This window comes from Heterocephalus glaber, unplaced genomic scaffold (genome assembly GCF_053883595.1).
Source record: "Heterocephalus glaber isolate CG9 unplaced genomic scaffold, H.glaber_assembly_v1.0 deba00001555, whole genome shotgun sequence".
Taxonomy (NCBI): domain Eukaryota; kingdom Metazoa; phylum Chordata; class Mammalia; order Rodentia; family Bathyergidae; genus Heterocephalus; species Heterocephalus glaber.
In genome coordinates this window covers 5,650,789-5,671,097 of record NW_028258346.1, presented here as the reverse complement: position 1 = coordinate 5,671,097, position 20,309 = coordinate 5,650,789, and the positions used below count along the sequence as shown (strand labels likewise).

Genomic DNA, 20,309 nt, shown 5'->3' with positions numbered 1-20,309 from the left:
GTAAATTTTCTTTCAAGGTAAATCAATTATTAGGAGAAATTGACTTCTTTGTAATTTTCATTCATTTGGAAGGGACTAGATAAACTTGTGTTGAAGTTCCCCTAAAATCTTGATGGCTTCTATAACTAGCCACACATTCTTCAATAAGAAAAATAAGAAAAGCGATTTATCATTATAAATCACTTTATAGCAATAGCAAAAAGGAAAGCAGAATATCACTTTTAATAGATGTGAAAAAAACTAAAAACATAGATGTCAAATATTTCATGTTTTTATTGGTTCTATATGAAGGGCTACCTAATCGAGTCAGGTTTGGAGATTAAGTTTCCTATAAATATTTCCATGGCAGCTAATAATTTATGAAACCAAAAGGAAAACCTTTTTCTAGATTACAAGTTTCTCCCGCTTTGGTGGGAGAAAAATTTGAAAGAATATGGGTGAGGAACTGAGTCTAAGAAATAAATTTGAGAATGCTTTTCAGCATTAATATGGAGAGAGCTGTTATATCAGCACTCATTGAACATGGGATATTATTGAAACTTTTGGTTTTCAAGTTGTAACATGCAACAGGTATTTTATCCATAAGATGGGCCATTTCTTTACCTGTAAGAAAAATTGTGATGCCTATCTTCTATTTTAATCCTCTATTCTTTCAAAAATATCAAATTGTGGCAAAAAATGTAACATAAAATTAACCATTTTAACCATTTGCACATTATTATGCAACATCTCCAGAAATTTTTCATCTTGCAAAATTGAAATTCTGTACTCATTAAACAAGTACTTCATAATTTCCCCTACCCCTCATTCTTGGTTACTGCTGTTCTACTTTTTGCCTCTATGACTTTACTTCTTGGTTACTTCATGTAAGCAGAATTACATATTATAGTATTTGTCTTTTTGTGGCTGACTTTTCACTTAGCACAGTGTCCTCAAAGTTTATCCATGTTCTAGCACTAGATGAGTTATCCTTTTTAAGGCTAAATAGTACTCATTATATGTATGAAATTTCATTCATTTTATAATTTTGTTTTTAATGTAGATTATTTTTCTTTTTCACCCACTGAATTTATCTCTTAGTTTTAGCTTATTTGGGGAATAAACCATTTTCCTTATTTATCCTTTGAAGTCATATTAATGGATATATTTTCTGTCTGCTTTGGGGCTATATTGCTAATTATACATTGCTATATTAATTACTCATTTAGAAATCTTTGAGTTATTTTAGTAGTTTTCTTAGATATTTAATTGATGGGAATTTTGAAAAGAAACTGGGACTTAGTTAAATTATTATCAATTATGAGGCTAATAAATTTTTTTTCAATAGAGTACAAACTATCCTGCACCGTTTTAAATTATAGCACCTAACACTGCCTCAAGGTTTGTGACATAACTTTTCAACTGAGCAATGCTTAATTTGTTATGAAAGTGAAAGAAAAGTTAAGTAATTCCATCAAAATTGTGCTGCTGACATCTGTTTCTTGTAACAGTTTAGTAATATGATAAGAATTAAAAGCATTGTGTGATTACTGGTTTCTGATTCCCATGATAGTAAACTACAGATGACTTGTCTTTCCTTTGTGAATCATTTATAAATGTGAGGTATTATTAAGTCCAAATGGAAAAGATATGTAGTATTGAGGGACACCAAAGAGTTTCTTTCTGACACAGTCCTCTTAGAATACCTGATACATTTTATTATCTTACTCTCCTGAATTTTGCAAAAATAATGAAAAATTGTATTGAAGAATTTAATACACAGTTGTATTTAGGGCATAATTTTTTCTACACTTGATCTTAGCCAAAAGGCCGAGAGGCGATGGGGCATAATTTTTTCTAAAGCCAAATAGTATTTTAACATACACAAGTCAGCATATTTAATCCATTATCTTACTGTGATGTGCTGAGTTCTCTTATGTTTTCTTTAAATTACTAATATTGAAAAAGATATAAAGCCTTTAAGATCAAAATTTATTTGGAGGTAATAAAAGTATTTGTGAATGCCCTTGAAACCAAAATTGGGTGGCAAGAGAGAAGAAAACAATTTAGAAGTTGATGTTTGATTGAGGTAATGGTTGTAACAGGAAAGCAAGTGAAGAAATATCAGAAATGAAAAAAGTTGAATAGGGAAGAAAGGAGAATGAGATAGTTAACAGAAGGTGAAGGTGTATTTATTGAGAAAAAGAGAAGAGAGTCCCAGAGAGTTCATAACTTCATATGTAGTTTAGGATGTTTGCCTTTTGATCTCTCAGAACCAGGAATAGAGCTCTTTGATGAGGTATTTTAGAATTGCTTTAGTTTGCTATTGTTGCTGAGCAACTTTGTCACTGGTGTATCATTGGGGTTATCACAAGATTGACCTTGCAGATACTGATCTCAGCAGTGCTCCCTTTTCAGTTAACTCCCTGGACTATTCTGCCTGACTTGGATCAAGCATACTTGGCTCAATAGCTCATTTTCTTTTACTACACAATCCAGCTTCTATCAGGAATTACTTTTTTGGACCTATAACTTTGTTGAACTCTTTAAATTCATGTACTAAGTTGATATTCTTGGATAAAACAGTCTGCGATCATGCCAGCTATATAAATTTGTTTTTAAAAACCATTTTTGAGATACTGACATATAAAAATTATATATAGTATAAAACTTCACATTTTATAAATTCTTTGTTTGTTTGAGACAGTCTTGTTCTGTAATTCAGGGTGTCCTTGAACTCACTATGTAGCCCAAGCTGCCCTTGAACTTGCTGCATATCTCCTGCATCAGCCTCTTGAGTGCTGGGATTATAGGCATGTGCCCCAAGCCTGGAAAATTCATACTTTTTTCTTCCATTTCTCTATTATAATATTAGGGCAAGATACTCGTTCTCTTAAACTTTACTTTCCTCATATATAAAATGCACATCATAGATTTATTAGAATCGGAGGCTTATTGTAAGGATTAAATGAAAGATTTTTTTATTGGCAATACAATTTTACTGAAAACTTGGAGTTGCACAAATAGTTCTTTAGAACACAAAACTAAATGGATTTATACTTAATAATTACATTCAGTATTTATGAGAGGCTGTACAAAAATGTGTTCTCCTTCTACACAATACTACTCCATATAGTAAATACCATGACCAGTACCGGGAAATACACCTTCCTCAGACTGATGTTACCCACAATGGAGGAGAAAATACAGTTATTTGAGCAGTAAATAAAATATTGCTTATAAAAGATGCTGTACAATATTAGTAATGGACAGTATGAGTAAGGATAGTATACACTACAGTGATGGCAAACCTTGTAGAACTTTCAGTGATATAAACAGCCCACCGTGGCATGCCTGCCATAGGTTCGCTGATACTGGTACACAGGCATCCTAGTCTTACTTCCATCTTCATTGAGAAGGTCTCTGTTTGTCCCAGTGTTTAGTTTTTAAGTCAGAGTTTTTTTGAAAAAGCACACTAAAACACTCTCAGTACTTTTAAAATTATTTTTTAGTATTTTAATCCTGAGTACTTTGATTAACTCTTGATTAATAGAATGTTGCACTGTACCTTAAATATATTTCTGTAGATAGGAATTTTTTTGAGCTACGTATTCTAAAGTTGAATTTATGGATATACTACAATATAGGTTTTCTTTATTAAGTTTTTAAAATATGTTCATAAACATTACTTATTGTGACTGTTTCATTTTCCAGGAATTTATTCTTTCATCTAACCCTATGTCTCCTTCATGTCTTTGTTTTCGTTTACTGTTTGGTAAAGTGCCATCTTGTCAGAGAAACAGTGTAGAATAATGACTAAGAGCTAGGTAGCTTGACTCTACTACTTATATGCTATTTTATCTTGGGAAAATCAACATCTCTGTTTCTCAGTTTCCTTAATTGTAACATTTTTACTGTCCTCAGTTGTAACTACTTAATAAGGTTGTTTAGGATTGCCTGATTTAATGCCCAAATATCTTGAACAGTACATATTGCATAGTATACATTTTATTAAATAAGTGACTCAACTAGTATTCCATTTGCATATTAGAGTGAAACCTATTTTCAGATGTGTAAAGTTTGATAGAATATGTTGATTCACCTTAAATGCACTAGCCAAATGCAATTGAATCATAACTGATGCTTTGGAAGGTTATGAAGTAAAAAGAAAGCAGTTTTAAGGAGTGAATCTTTCAATAGATGTGACCAAATCAAATGAAAATTTTAGAGTAACTGGGAGTAGGCTAAGAATTCTTGAAATACAAAGGAGATACTAATTAATAGCCTTTCACCAAAAATAATTAACTGAAAGAATTAAGGAAATAGTTTATAAGAGTTCATCAAATTGAAGAAGGAAAGTTAGATGGATTAGAAAAATTAGAACATTATGTCAGTAGATGCTGAAATAGTATTAAAATGTGGTACCTTTCCTGAGTAATTATAAGAAAGTATGAAAAAACAAACAAAAGCAAATACTATCAAAATAATACCCATTTGGTGAAATGCTAAGCTATTTTTAATAAGTTATGCCCTCTGTCATTATTGTTCATTGTTTAGTATGTTCTAACATGTTCAAAAGAGTGAAAAAAAATGGAATAATAAGTTGTAAACATTAGAAAAAAGAGAAAGAATATTTTGTTTTACTGATAGGAGTATGTTAGAATATCCAAAATATACCAGTGAAAGATTACCAGGCTTCATAAGAGAATTTTATATAGCTATATAAAAATATATACTAAAGAATCAGTAGTCTTTCTCAATTCTAATAATAGTGCTATTAAAGAAAAATGTTTAAAAAATCAGTTCAAAGTACTTTCAAAAACTATAAAATACTTGGGATTGTAGTTATCATAGAGAGCACCAGACAATAAACATATAATAAGTGTTAAGTGCTTTGGATATGAGAAAAAAATTAGAAGGATGGAGAGAATTTGGGTGGACAAATTTACAATTTTAAATACAGTGGTCAGGACCTGATTGAGAAGGTGCTATTTGAGAAAAGAACTGAAGGCGTTGTGGGAGGAAACAATACATATACCCAGGGATACTATTCCAGGCAGAGGGAATTGCCCAGAGAAAGCCTTTGTGTGTTTGAGGAAAAAAATTTTTAGCAAATGTAGAAAGAGAAAATGGGTGTCTTTTGAGAATTAGGTCAAGTACAAATACCAGTGTAGAAAGTTGTCTATAAGAGAATAAGATAACAACAAGAATTCTTATCTAGAGTGGTTAAGATCAAAGAGTCAAGAGAGAGAGTCTTTCCCCTTCCTCCTGGTAAAAGACCTTGAAATAGGACTCTAAATTTTAGGAAGTAGTAACTTAATTTATTGAATAAAAACTGGGATTTTTTTTTTCCATAGTTCTAAATGGTTGGTGACTGTTTGGACAATGATAAAGGTAAAAGGAGGAGGAAACTATTATTGTTGTTGATGGAAGTTGTGCCAAGAGAAAAGATTGCTGGACCTTATAACAAATTTCAGGTGCTTCTGGATAGCATGAAAATTTAAGGAAAAAGATTAATTTTTCCACTTATCTTCTGAGCAGACTCCAAGAGTAAATTTTTCTGGATTACTGGTCAATGAAATGGCATATGTTGACTTTGGCAGAATGTACTTGTTGGAAAAACTAGAAAGCTTGTCTTCTTTTTTTAGTGTTCTGTTGTGGTACTTGCTAGAACAAGCTGTTAGCCAGATAATTGTATGATCTATAAAAGAAAATTTGAAGTTGAATGATAAGTCCTTTCCCCATTTTATTTATCTATTAGGATTGCTTATATTAAAATTTTTATGTTGCTTGATATTTTTCTTTCATTAATTATTCTTAATGATATTGACTACACCTCATTAAGAAGTACACACTCTTATTCAGAAATATACTTACTTTGGCTTTTATTGACTTTCAGTTAAGATGGCTGTTTCTAAGTTGAACTGATGAATTCTTTAAGAAGTGGTGGCACATTTTTCTTGTAAAATTATCGGTGCATGTTTTTGCAATAAACATTTCTGAAATTTTAGATAAACTTCAAGGGTGGGAGAAGTGTCTAGAAGGCACTGACAGTAGAGGTGGAAGATGGGGTAGAAAAGCAAGAACAAATAGAATTAACTAGGTAATTTTTGACATTTTTCAAAATGACCTTTCACTCCTTTGCCTCCCCACCATTGGGCATGATGAATGGGTTGATGTTGTCAAACTAAGATTTCACAGGTATCTAGGAAAAGGGGAGAGGTAGCACAGTTAGATTGTATACAGTGTGGTGGAGCACTGATCTTGCTTTTACAGGTAAGGCTTTCAGTTTTCAGAGTTGAGGCTAGCTAAAGCCTGTTGATGATAGGGATTACTGTTCTCAGTGGTATTATAATCATGCTAGAGTTGACATGTTACTCAAAAGGTAGATTACACTTCACTGCTTAAACATTTGAAGGAGACCAAGGACTAGGATTTATAGAACAGACATGAAATAGGAGTCAGGCTCTTTAGGAGTTGCAGAAAGAAGTCATCCTGAGTAAAGTTAAGTTATTATTTCCATGCAAAGAACAATTGAACCACATGTGCCTGTTTGACTTGAAGGGAAGTCTGAAGTGGGACAGAAGCCTTATAGCTATCTTTTTTTTTTTTGATACTGAGGATTGAACTCAGGACCTTGCGCTTGGGAGGCAGGTGGCAACACCACTGAGCAAATTCCCGGCCCCAACTATCCTTTTTTTTGAGACATGGTTTTGCCATGTAATTCAGGCTAGCCTCAAACTCAAGGCATTTCTCCAGTCTTGGCCTCCAGAGTGCTGGGATTACATGCATGCACCACCACACCAGCTATAGCTATCCTTTTAATAAAAAAATATCTTGACTTTTTCTTTTTATAAATGGTAACCAAAAAGAGTAAGAAAAGGCAGATAGCCAAAGAGGAGTTCATCATAGTGATACCATTTGGAGCGCTGTAGCATTGGAGAGTCCAGTAATAGCAGTCTGAGTATATCAGTATACTTATTGATAGCCACCTGACTTTTTAGTATTCTTAGTAATAGTTTAGGTTAAATATAAACTTTGTTGGAAAGGTGTTTTTCTTCTAATTCACATTTAAAAGCAGTTAAATAGTTTTTGGAAAACGAATGTCATAGTTATCATTCTTTATATTTACCTATTCATTCAGTCAGTATTTTTTGAATATCAACTCTAGTCAAGCAAGGAGAATTCAAAGATGGATAAATCACATATTGTCAAAGTAGCTCACAGTTTATAGGCATGACATTATGTGGGTACTTACACATGTTCATTGGACTTTAAAAAAAATTATTTCTCTTTGCTACAGCTTAATATGTATTTATCAAGAAAGTACTTTTAATGTACTGTAAATATGTGTACGATTTAGCATATAATAGCTTTATATACTTAAACTTATTTACTTCACAGTATCTGAGACATACAATTATTTCTATGACCTTTTGTGTTGCTTTAAGTTAAAAGTCAGATCTGACACATTATTTTTCTGGGCATATGTTCTGAAGGTGTTGTGAACCTAATATCACTGTGCTTCCAGAGTCCCTGTACCTTTAAAGGACTCTAATGAGTAGGAGGATGGCCATCCCGCTAAAACTTTAGTGGTGAGTTTTGATTAGAAGTTGATATTTAAATCTCTGCATCTGGTTCTGTTGTTTAAATGAGTCTGGTTCAACAGAGCAAAACCAAAGAAAAGTGTTTTAAATCATTTCAGTACCTGTAATTGTCTATGTAAACAATCAATTCCAACTTTATGAACTCCCAAATCTTTGGTGGAGTGAGGGTTGTACTAATAACTGTTGTAATTAGTCTTTATGGCCATATGTTTAAATGTTAGAAATAAGACTTTAATATGAACGTGCAGTAAGTCTTAACCACAGAGGCACACACAGGTTCCAGTGTAATATGGAGCAGGAAGAGACACATGTAAACAGACATATTCCTCATCTTAGTATGTGGAGCCATGCTTCCATCGAATTGCATTCAGTGTTTATATAGAAAGAGTTGGCAATGAAAAACTGCTGTTCTATGGTTTTACTCTGTATTTTGATCTTTAGGTTATTTACTACTTCTCAATGTGTAGCAATGGTATTAAAAAGATGCTGGCACTAGTTCATTATTTAATTGAAATAATAAAAGTTATATAGTGGGTGGGAGTTGCATGCCTTCGTTTACCTTAGGAGAAAAAGGTTATTTTTCAGGAAAAAGATTTTTAAAATAACATAGAAGACACAGAAAAAGCTTAAGTGTAATGTGGCATTATAATTTCTGTTGTTTTTAGGACCCAAACTATATTTATGTGAAATAATAAATATTTGATTACAAACGTTTTGTACAACATAGCTTAGGGTTTTTTTTCAGGAGCTTTCTAAAGATGTAGAAATGTCAAATGGATGCAATGCATAATGTACATTTAATGTGAGAGATGGTATAAAGCATCAAAAATCTTTAAAAACTTTTTGCAGTGCATAATGTTTATATTGTGTGGAGTTGGTGCATGTACCTAACAGATCTTAATTCCTTTTTCATCCCCTTTTACCCCCATCTCATGATCCCATTCCCATTTAAAAATGATCTAGCTCCCCACAGAACCAAAAATATTAATTTTAATTCTTGACCTTTGAATTCTTCTATCAGAACATTGTATGTTTATTAGTAACTTTATGGAAATGAGAGCCAATAGATGTGCCTGTACAGGTTAAATTTAAAGAACAATGAAAATTGTTGGTTAGGGTAAGGAAATAAGCATTTTATAAGGGCAAGTTCAGTTTATCTCAAATAATATAAAACCATACATTAGAAAAAGCCTTAATTGAATGCTTTAGCAGAAACAAAAGCAAATATGCTCAATTTTTCAGTTTTAAATGATAAACTTCAACAAATATTTACCAAGTGAAGAGACTGAGTAAAACAAAAATTCTATCTTCATGGCATTTACAAATCAGTTGTGTTAGGTAGATAATAAGTGAAACATATATAAAATATATAATTAGATTGTGATTAGTACTTTTTAGTACTTTGGAGAATGCTCATAGGGATATGAAGGTCTGGTTGCAGTTTTTTTCTTTTTTTTTTTTTTTTTTTTGGAGACAGGTCACTGTGTAGTTCAGGCTGGCCTTGAACTCATAGGGATCTTCAGCCTGTGGAGTTCTAGGATTTCAGGTGTGTCACACCACACCGGGCTAAGGTTGCACTTTTAAATACGTTAGCTAAGGGAGGCCTGGCTAAGGAGATATTTAATTTAAAGTCTGAAAGACAGGAAGGAATGAGTTATGTGGACATTTGTGATAAGACCACTTTGACTGCAGAGAACAGATATTACAAAATCTGTGAGTTGGAAATGTGCTGGCTTTTTAAGCCTTACCCAGGAGGCCAGTGTCACTAGAATGAGCCAGAAGGACAGTAATAGGAGAGAAGTTATAGAAGTAATAAAGTTATTTCAAAGATCTCAAGATACATTTACTTTTTCTTTAACTGTGCATTGGGAAATAATGTAAGTTAAATGGACTTGCCTTGGAGACTTACAAGAGCATTGTTGATTAGATTGAAACAACTTTTAGATACTATATTTGGGATTTTGTCCATCCATCCGTCCATCCATCCATCCATCCATCTCTGGTTAGCTAGGTAGCTAGATTGTGTGAACCTATTTTCAACAGGGATATAAATTGCTTTAGATTAGTCACATACATATCCCTATATATGAAAATTACAAATAGCCATAGAAAAGGAATTAATATCACTATTAGACTTTTTATGAGAATGGGAGGTTATGAAGTGTATTGAAACATTTCTGATTTCATGTTCAGTCAGATTTTATATTCCAGTGCAAATGCTGTACAACATTGAGCAAATTAATCTCTTAAATACCATTTTCTTATCTTCAAAACTAAGGAATAAAATTATCAACCTTCAGGAGATTTAAACTTTAGTAATAATGTTATGTAAAGGGTGTACAAAGTGCTTCTGCTGGAAGTGCTAATGTCTTCATATGACATTTCTTTTATGTCTTTTACTAATATCTTAATATGAATAAGAGTTAAAGATGGTAGAGATTATTGAAGCCCAGAGCAAAGAATTTCATAGGAGTTAATCGTTTGAGTTTCCATCCTGAGAGAATCTTTTTCTTGGCTACTAACATGTGCAGTGGCACATGGAGTTTCTTGAATTTTTCTTCCTTTTCCATTTGGCATTGAAGATGTTAAGGAGACATGTGCTGTGAAGGTCAGGTAAGGTAGAACTTTGATTAACCTCTGTAATAGTTAATAATAATAATAGTTAATAATCATGGAGTTATATTGAAGCTTTGTTGTTGTCCCTGGCATTTCTGTTCTCAAATGTATGGATGATACCAGCAGAGAGAACTGTGGTCTTTGTTGTGACATACACAGTAACATCTCCACAGTGGTGCCATCCTCTACTCTCATGACACTTCATATATGATTTTGCTCCCATTTCCATATGCATATTTTATTATTATATGACAAATTGTATTGAGGAATTTTTGTTGGTATAATCAGATTAAATATTAAGGAAAGGACAGTGTCTTCATCTTTGTATTTTTGTTGTGAAGCATAACACAGGAATAGTAAATTGGTACCACTGATGTAACCTCCATGAGGGTAGGAATTTTTTACTTCTTTCACTCACTATTAGTAAACAATTTATTCCTGCAGAATAAATTTTCTTAATTGTGATCAAGCCCTATGTGTCAAATTCAAATTTTATTTTTTTAGGGGCTGAGGATTTAGCTCAGTGGTTCTGTCTCCTGCCTTGCAAGTGCAAGGACCCGAGTTCGATTCCTGGTACCAAAAAAGTAAAAAACTTAATTTTTTTAGTGGTTTTATTTTTGAGAACATTTTCATTTCATTTTTTTCAGTGGATAGATATTTACTTCCAGATATACTGCAACTTGTTATTGTCAGTGTTTCAAACTTACCATCCATTGACTTTTTGAAGCACTGTTATTTGTTGTCTGTGGCTACTGTTATTACTGAAATTTTGGCCCATAGTGTGGCTGATACCTACAATTTCTGTCACAAAGTATGCAGGCATTACTTTGAACTCCATCTTATACATCTTGGTGGTCTAGGTCATCATTACTTGCAAAGTGGTGTGCCTGTTTAAGCCATAAAATCAAGTATTGTGGTTGTGCTCTGAGAGGGAGATAGGGGTTTTGGATATCCTAGGTACTGTTCATCAGGCACCTATTGGTTATCTGGAAATTGTCGTTGGCTCTTCTGCCCCAACTTTGCTGCCTATTTTTCAATATGTGGTTCAGCCTACTTCTTCATTTACTCTGATTCATGGGTTGTATGGTTTTCTATATGCTCAAGTTAACAGTAACACTTGCAGCTCCTGTTTCACATCACCTCTTGGCTTGCAGACCCAAAGGATGGAGTCCTGTTAGAACAAATGGAAAGTGAACTGCAAGACCTTGAGCGAAATATATTGTGATCTTTTGGACTCATCTTTGGCAGAATTTATGTGATACAATGAATTTGGAAATGCTTTCATTCTCTTTTTCTGTTAGCTAATACAGTGTTTTGACTTTTGGTTTTAGTACAAATACCCAGGAATAAATTCTCAGTTGACTATATCTGAGAGACAAATTATTCAGTTGATTCAGTATTTACTGGATGAATGAATCTTACATAACAATAAGAAAAATCCCAATACAGTGTATTTAAGCATATTCTTTTTTTGGTACCAGGGATCGAACTCTGGTCCTTGCGCTTTTGAGGCAGGCGGCAGAACCCTGAGCTAAATCCCCAGCCCCTAAGCATATTCTTTTTGTACTAGATTGGGTCACATTTGACAAAGTAGTATAGAACTAGAAAGTTAATTTTCATCAGAAAGGGTCACTAGACAACTTTGCGTATAGTAACTCCTGATTTGAGGGCAGGAATTTAGCTGTTTAGACCTAGGATTTCCATCTTTAGCTTAATTATCACCGAGATGGTCAAAAAGTAGCAGAAGAGAAAACATGTAGAGAGAAAAACGGAAATAAAAGGCCTACAATTTTAAAACTTCAGCAACCAGTCTTTAAGACATTTTATATTTGTGGCCACTGGTGGGGGAAATCTTGTGGAAAAATATAGTATTGAGAGAGTTGTGAATTGTAAACTACAAAGTTAAAATGGAAAATAAAGGAAATTTAAAAATGTATCTATAATATAAGACTAAATGTATAATATTGCTGTTAAATATTTAAGACTGGTAAATAGTTTTAATCACTTTTTTGAGGTGGAACATTGACTGTAGTTAAATTTCATTGTTTGATAGAGCATATGCTTTCTTTCTGAAAATAAAAAAAACTAGATAATATTTATAAATCTTTAACTTGTTATGTAAAGTTTATTTATAGGATGTAAAACACAAAGTGTTGACCAGGTATAATTAACTAAATTATATCAGAATTTTCCTTTCAAGGAGGTGCTTTGGAATTTTTAGTTTGATATTTTAATAACTAACATACATTGTTAATTATAACATTTTTATTAGTGACAGAGAACATACTGAAGATACATATTTTTATGAGAAGAGTAGTTGTAAAATAGATTGAGAATAAAATCAAAGTTTGTTGAAATGAATACTAGCATCAACTACTATATTATATTTCTTGTACTGCATTTTCCCACTAGACTATAGAGCTGCAAAACAACATGTTCTTTTTTGAAATCTTGTGTATAAAATTTTTGAATAAAATGAATATAGAATAACATCAGAAGATTAAAACAGGAAAGATTATCAAGAATTTTTTTCTTTCTTTTTTTTTGTACCAGAGATCGAACTCAGGACCTTGCGCTTGCAAAGCAGGTGGTGGAACCAGTGAGCTAAATCCCCGGCCCAATCCTCAGTCTTTATATGTTATCCAGGCATCATTTAAACTCTTGGATTCAAGTAATCTTCCTGCCTCAACCTTCTCAGTAGCTAGTACTACTAGTGTATATCATCATGTCCAGCTTTAAATACATTTATGCTTCAGTGTATGTATGCGTGCTTCCATGCATGCATGGGGTACTGAGGATCTAACCTAGTACCTTATGCATGGTAAGCAAAATATTTCATGGAGGGAGGCAGTGATGGGGATCTAACCCAGGAAACATTCATATTGACATGGAAAATATATTTTAAAAGATATTAAAGATATCAGTGACCTCAAATCTAACCTGATTATAGAAACTTAATGAACTATTTTATACCTATATAGTAGTAAAACTAGTTTATATTTGGAAAGCAAATAAAGACACACAAGGAAGATTCCCTCAAAGCGTTAGCAGTCATGTATGTGATTGAAAGTAATAAACATGAAAATTTATTATGTGAAGGACTAAAAAATCCTTTGTTAGACAAAAGCATGCACAGTATCATGTTGTTTTCTACAAAGGAAGAACAGGTTTTGACTTTGAGGCATTTTGCATTTAAAAACCTCATCTCTGTCAGGATTAATGTTTGTATTGTGATTTTTAGAATGCTATTTCTAAAGACAGGTGTAACTGCTGCATTTTCACAGCATTATACATAGATATTGTATTGTAATACTAATCCTTTCCCATAATATAGTGTAGTATGTTAGACTATAAACCCGTTTTATCTGTTAATTTTTAATATTTAAAATAGTTGCCCTTTTCTAAAAATACAATTACTTTATTAAATAGACATTTTATATTACCAACATTTCATTGTAATATTACAGCAGGTTTGGGGGAATAGTGTTTGTTGATTTAATGATTTTACAGCAAGATAGATGTCTCCTATAAATATTTGAGTGACACACACACACACACACACACACACACACACACGGCCCGTGCATTATGTTCAGCTTTTTTTACTATTTGCTGAAGTTTAAAATATTTCACATACTCACTTAAGGCTGTCTTAACAAAAATGCCATAAACTGCTTGGCTTAAGCAACAGAAATTTATTTCCCACAGACTAGAGGCCGGGAAGCCCAAGATCAGGGTATTGGCAGATCTCATTTCTGGTGAAGGTTTGCTTCCTTGCTTGAGACAGCTATCTTCTTCTTGTGACTTTATATACTGGAGAGATAAATCATTCTCACTTCCTAATACCATTATATTGCAATTTAAACATATGAATTTTAGGAATAATCCATAAAAGTTTGAAAATGTTCAGTCTGGTAGTATGTATGTGTCTTGCCTGATATATCCATTCTTGTTTTCTATCCAGAAATACTGTTCTCACCCTCCAGACTCACTGCTCTCTTTGCTGATGTCATTGTCCTTTACCCTTTGGCACTTGATTATCTAAATTCTCTTTTAATATAAATAGCAATAGGAGATCGCTGCTGGTACTATTTTGTTCCTGCCATTGGTCTTTTGCTCAAGTGTCAGCATATAACTGCTTTCTGTACCTTAATTTATAATCTCCCTCTTTATGAAATCTTTCCCTCAGTAGTTAGATAAAATATGCTATTGAGTTTCTAATACTTTTCTCAGAGATTGAGTATCTCTTGTGCAATGGAAGATAACAAAATCATATTTTTTAAACTTGCAGATATAAAAAAGAAAGGAGAGCTAGTAGATGTTCTTAAATGGCAGAATAATTAGAATCTAGATATAACTTGCAAGATAGAGGAGTGGTTTGAGTCCACAAAAATAAAATTTAAGATGTAGTAGGGTTGAATACCGGCTCTCACTCCCATTGAAAGAGGAGATATGCAGTGAAGTCAGGCCAGATCCTAGACATAGATTGACAGCACAACATATAACTAGCATTTAGGAGTTTTAGTTGACAGTATAGGAAATTCTATATGCAGGAAAGGTTATGTGATCTTGGGTTATTCATACAAGATGTATACTATTTAGACAATATACAGTTGACTTATTTTCTGAAACAAAGTGATTCAGTAGACATTATTGGCTATTGTGTGTTAATATTTATGTTCCAGGGCACTTAAGATTACCTTTTTTGGAAAATATGTTGAGGAAGTTTCTGATAGCATACTTTGTCAAGAATAGAAAAAAGGAGCTTTAGAGATATGTTCCAGTATATAAATCCTTTTCATTGTAGCTCAGTTCAGAATATTTACTTCATGCTTTCCTAGGTAGGGGAGGGTGGGCTTCCTGATCCTCTTCAGTTATATTGGGTGGCTGCTGCTCCAGTAACCCATATGTGATGCTACACATACCTTCCATCTCTACCACCAGAGTACCAGGCACCTGGATGAGCTCTTCCCTTGAGATAGATTAGTCCCTGACCTGTCTTTTGTAGTTCTGTGCTACAGAGGGTGCTGCTGCTTTCTTCCTTCTTAATCATCAGCTAACCTCTGCAGAGGGGATCCACTCTTTTAAAGAAACTTTATTAACAAGATTTGTTATTTTCTGATTTATTCTAGAGGTTGAATGTAATGATCTGCAAAGTTAGACACATTACTGAACATCATAGAGAAAAGAAAATAATCTGTAGCTGTTGGCTACTTTTTAATGAGAGAAGGTGATAGTCTTTTTTATTTTGTCCAAAGATGTCATCTTTATTCACTAAGTGCCTTCTATTCCCATTCCACTGGAGTAATGACTTGATTGGTTGTGTCACCTGTGCAGTAGTTGAAAATGGATATGAGTACACAATTTCAGGACCTCCCTGCTTCCTCGTAGATCATTTGGCCGTATGTAAGTGATTTAACAGTCATGCAGACAGGATTTTCAGAGTAAATAATTTCCATCTCCATGACTTTATCTTTGTATTCATGAGTACTTGCAGGAACATAATATTCCTCAGTTAAATTTAGAGAAGTTTAAAAGCAGGCTAAAAATAAAAAACAAAATTTTAAAAATCAAGATTTTAAAACATTTAGACTTTTATTTTTATAATAATAATGAGTGAATAATTTCTAATTTAAAAATACCAGGAAAAGAACTGAGCTATGATGTTCAGTAATATGTCTAACTTTGGACATTTATATATGTTATATTCAACTGTTAGAATAAATCAGAAACTTTTTTTTTAGCCAAAAAGCATATTTATGATCAGAGTTTAAAAGGGTTAATAGTAAATTATTAACATGATAGATTATAAGAAAAGATTGATTGCCAACTCCTGATAAAGTACTAAAAATAGTATTGCTTTAGTAATAAATAGAATTTCTTCTCACCACCCAGTTTATCATATGCCTAATTACATGGTGGTTCAGGTTGATTTCAGAATACAAATATTGATGTTGTAACTTCATAACCATTCTTTGTTTGTGTTTGTGTCAACTAAATCATCATTCATTTATTCATTTATACTTACAGTAAGTAAAAAACAACTGGTTTTTTAAGACAATATGCAGATTCCTAGTGGCTCCAAAATAAAACATTTGAATTAAAGGAGGAGACAACCAGTGTTGTATAGGGATGCTGTTCTCACTTTCACCAGAAAATATATTTGAATTAGAATTTCCAAATGTGAGAAATCTGAAAGGAATAAAAGGTAGTGGTCCTAATACTAGCCGTATGGTTGGTGTTAGCCAAAATGAAGTTCAGGCTGTGATGATCTGTAGCCACTGTTTGACCTACCCAAAGGCAATCAGAACACACTTCTTTCTTTTTTCTTTTCTTTTCTTCCTTAAAAAAAAAAACTAATTGCCCCATGTTTAGTTTACTGAATGTCATCTGGACTCAGTAAAAAGTAAGTGACCTGCATTGAATTAGTGTAATTGTAATACAAACAGAATATTGCATAGTTTTGGTCTTATACAGGAAAGGAGAAAGTTGGAAAGATTTTCTGTTTGATAAATAGAAACTGAAGATATGAGGATCCAGACCTGGTTCATACTTGATTTTACCTTTCATGTCTTTTGGTTAGATCAGTACTTGGACTTTTAGGTATTTTTTTCTTCCTGTAAAAAGAATATTGGTTTTTTTCTTGGAAACTTACAATGAAAATTTTTTAAATCTTACAGATGCAGTATATTAAGTCAAGAGTTTAATCACAGAAAGTTAATATTGTCCAAAAATAGAAGTACTTTTGGGAACTTAGCATATTATTTTACTTTTATCGTGACTAATATTCCAAGGACATTCCATGTATTAATTTGGATAGTTTATATTTATTACATTTTGCTTCAGAGAGACAGTAACTACATTTGTTAAAGGTAAAAAGAGGTAAAGAATTTATGTCATTTAAAATAATGTTTTAAATTTTAACAATGTGACTTTGGTCTTATAATGAAATACTTGATTTTGAAAGTATTTGTATTAGTTTACTTTCCTGTTGCTGAGTTGAAGTACCCAACATCCATAACTTAAAGGATAAGAGGTTTAATTTGGCCTATGGTTTTAGGAGATTTAGTCCATGGTTGGCTGGCTCCAAGGTAGAAACATCATGGTGGAAGGGTACAGTAGACCAAAGCTGCTTGCTTCATGGTGGATAGAAAGCAGGTAGAACTCTGTGAGAGGGTAAGGGACAAAGGACTAGACATAGAACCTAAGGCCACATCTCTATGACCCACCCAGACACACTCAACAGTGTGCCTCGCCAATCCTGTAGTTAGATCCCAAAGCCGAAAGTTTACACTCCATCCTAACTGCCACATTGTCATTTTGAAGTAGAGTTACTTGACATTCTAATAATCACATTCTATGTAACATAACTTTGTATTAAAATGCTGAAGGCAAAGTACAATTACTGTAAGAATGTTAGGTCTTAAAATCTCAGTTTACCTTATACTCTGTTTTTAACACTTACTGAAATATATCTGATTTTAAGAAAATGCCTATCTTTCTAGTTTGCATGTTTTATTCTGTTATTTTTGTTATGAAATTTTGTTTTATTTCTTTTTTCATTAAATTAAAAAAAAGAACAGGCACTGAGTCTTCCTTTTTATTAATATGGTAATCTTCAGGCCAGGGCTTTAGCTCAGTGGTTTCGCCGCCTGCTGCACAAGCGCAAGGACCCAAGTTCAATCCCTGGTACCAAAAAAAAAAAAATGGTAATCTTCAGTGCTTAACACAATGCCTGGCATATAATAGTCACTCTCAGTAAATGCAAAACCCTCTCTTCTACTTGTTAGTTGTGTCATCTTGTACAAATTTAACCTTCCATATCTCCTTTTTCTTTATATATGGGAGAAAACTAATTATAGTCTTTGTCACACAGAATTATTAGGATTAAATGAGATAATTTATGTAAAGTGTTTGGGGATGCCCTACAAATGTTGACTAATATTATCCTTGTTTCTATTTCTTATTGATTTAGAATCATGACATGTATGGCTTTACTAGAAAGGGAGGGTTATATAGGGAAAATATCTTAAGTGATATTCTAACAGTATGTAGAAAGGTGAGTAATTAGAAAATGGACCATGGACAAAGGGTCTGTAAGCTATGTTGAAAAGTTTGTACTTTATTTCATAAGTAATGGAGAAATTTTATAAGTAATGGAGAAATTTTTGTTTAAAGTAGGGACTGATAAAAAAATTTATATTTTTGAAAAGCTGTTTTATGAACAGTTTGGAAAAAAGACCCCAGTGGCAATTAGAGCTCCCATGCAAATTATTTTGATCTTAAAATATGCCAGTTTTGTATTATCTTTGAGTAGAAATTGATATAAAGTCTGAGACATAAAGCAGATAATGAAGATGTTGGTAATGGTTATCATCACCACCATTATTTATTATTACTATTATTATTATTATAATCATCATCTATACTAGTACTACTACTGCTACAGATACCACTTACTGACTGCTTATTATTTGCCAGGAATCAATCCTTATGGAATTACTGTAAGGTAATCAATGTGTGTCCCTTGGATCAGCAGCATCACATGATCTGGGAAAGTATTAGAAATGTAAAATTTCAGGCTTTATCTCATACCTATTGAATCTGACAGTCTTCAGAGTGGAGTTCAACAGTCTGCCTTGTAACAGGCTCTACAAGAAAATCCTGATGCATGGTAAAATTTAAGAATTGTTGCTACATGTACTTATTTATATAGATGAGAAAACTTTGTTTACTGATGTTTAAAATCTTACCGCTAATTCTCTATGTTTTCTCAATCAATTAAATGTATCCTAGCAAGCTTCTGATTACCAAATTCCAATTCTCTTTTACAACTATTCTAAAATTAGAAATATTTTCTTGTAAAAAATATATTGTCCTCCAGTTTACTTAGTGAACTTATACAGAAGCCAGTATAGCTTGATGGTTAGGAACATGGGCTTTGGAGGTAGACTATGTGGATTCTGTCTTCCATTTCCTGAGCATTCAAGAGCCAGTTATTTAGCCTCCTTTATCTTATGGAATATAATAAAATGGAGAAATAAATCCTCATAGGGTCTTGTGGATCATTACAAGAAACAATTTTTGTAAAGCTGCTTAGTACATTGCTACCTGTTGTTTAGTAAGTGCTATATAGATGCAATCCTAATAACGATAATTATTGTTATATATGATGCATAAATGTATCAAAATTTATATAATAAATTTTTAAAATAATTGGCAATAGGCTAAAAGCAGTATGCTCATCATGAAACAATATTGTTTAAATAGCTTTTGTAAGCATTCTTACCTATTTTGATTTCTAGGATATCTCTGTTTTCTGACTTCCTCCTGGCCTTTTTCTCTGTTTTGAGTTAACTCATTTCCGATTATGTATTTAGATAATTATCTTTTCTATACTGCTGAGATGCTTCAAATCCAGTATTTCTAATTTTTTTACCTTTGTATTTTCTGTCTTAATAGTCCTACCATCCAACCCAGTCTCCAAGTTTTGAAATCTAGAGATTATTCTTCCTCTGTATAATTTGTCATCTTTAAACAATTGATTTTGCCTTTTTTCCTCCCTGTGCACCCCCAGTACCCTAATTCACTTTTTCATTATTCACCAATTCCCATCCATATTGCATTCTTATTATTACTCAGATAATTTCACCTTCTTCTCATCCACATTGTTCTTTATTTCAGACTATCTTAATCTCTCAATTTCTCCATTAATCTTTGTAGTTTTCAGTTTCATTCCAACTTTTCTTTCATGATACTATTAGATTGATCATCCTGAAATAAAAGACTATCCTTTTCTCTTAAAATCTTTGCCATAAAAAAGCAATTTTAAAAAAGTCTTTAGGTTAAGAGTCAAATTATTTAAGGGTATCATATAAGGCTATCATATAAGACTCTGCATACCTCTTTATTTGTGTATTTTTCTTTAGCCATAGTATCATTTGTAGACACTTTTAAGATCATACTTTTCCCCTTTGTTTGGTGTTACTTTGTGCCTGCATTTACTCCCATCACACTTCTATATATTTAACTTGTTAACCTTTTCTGAACTTTCTTAGCAATTTGTGTGCCCCAAAACTACAGACATTATCACTCTGTTATCATTTG

The 20,309-nt window shown here is 32.6% G+C and overlaps 2 protein-coding genes across 4 annotated transcripts in view; both read left to right on the top strand.

The window, feature by feature from the left end:
• Stk3 (serine/threonine kinase 3) overlaps positions 1 to 20,309 on the top strand; it is a 319,544-nt gene that overhangs the window by 147,847 nt on the left and 151,388 nt on the right. The window lies entirely within an intron of this gene.
• The window catches only part of LOC147824078 (uncharacterized), a 53,933-nt gene that overhangs the window by 10,203 nt on the left and 23,421 nt on the right, over positions 1 to 20,309 (top strand). Inside the window, exon 2 of the mRNA XM_087190735.1 lies at positions 1 to 20,309. This exon is cut by the window's left edge and continues 8,415 nt beyond it; it is cut by the window's right edge and continues 23,421 nt beyond it. The gene's annotated coding sequence lies outside the window, so the exon portion shown is untranslated.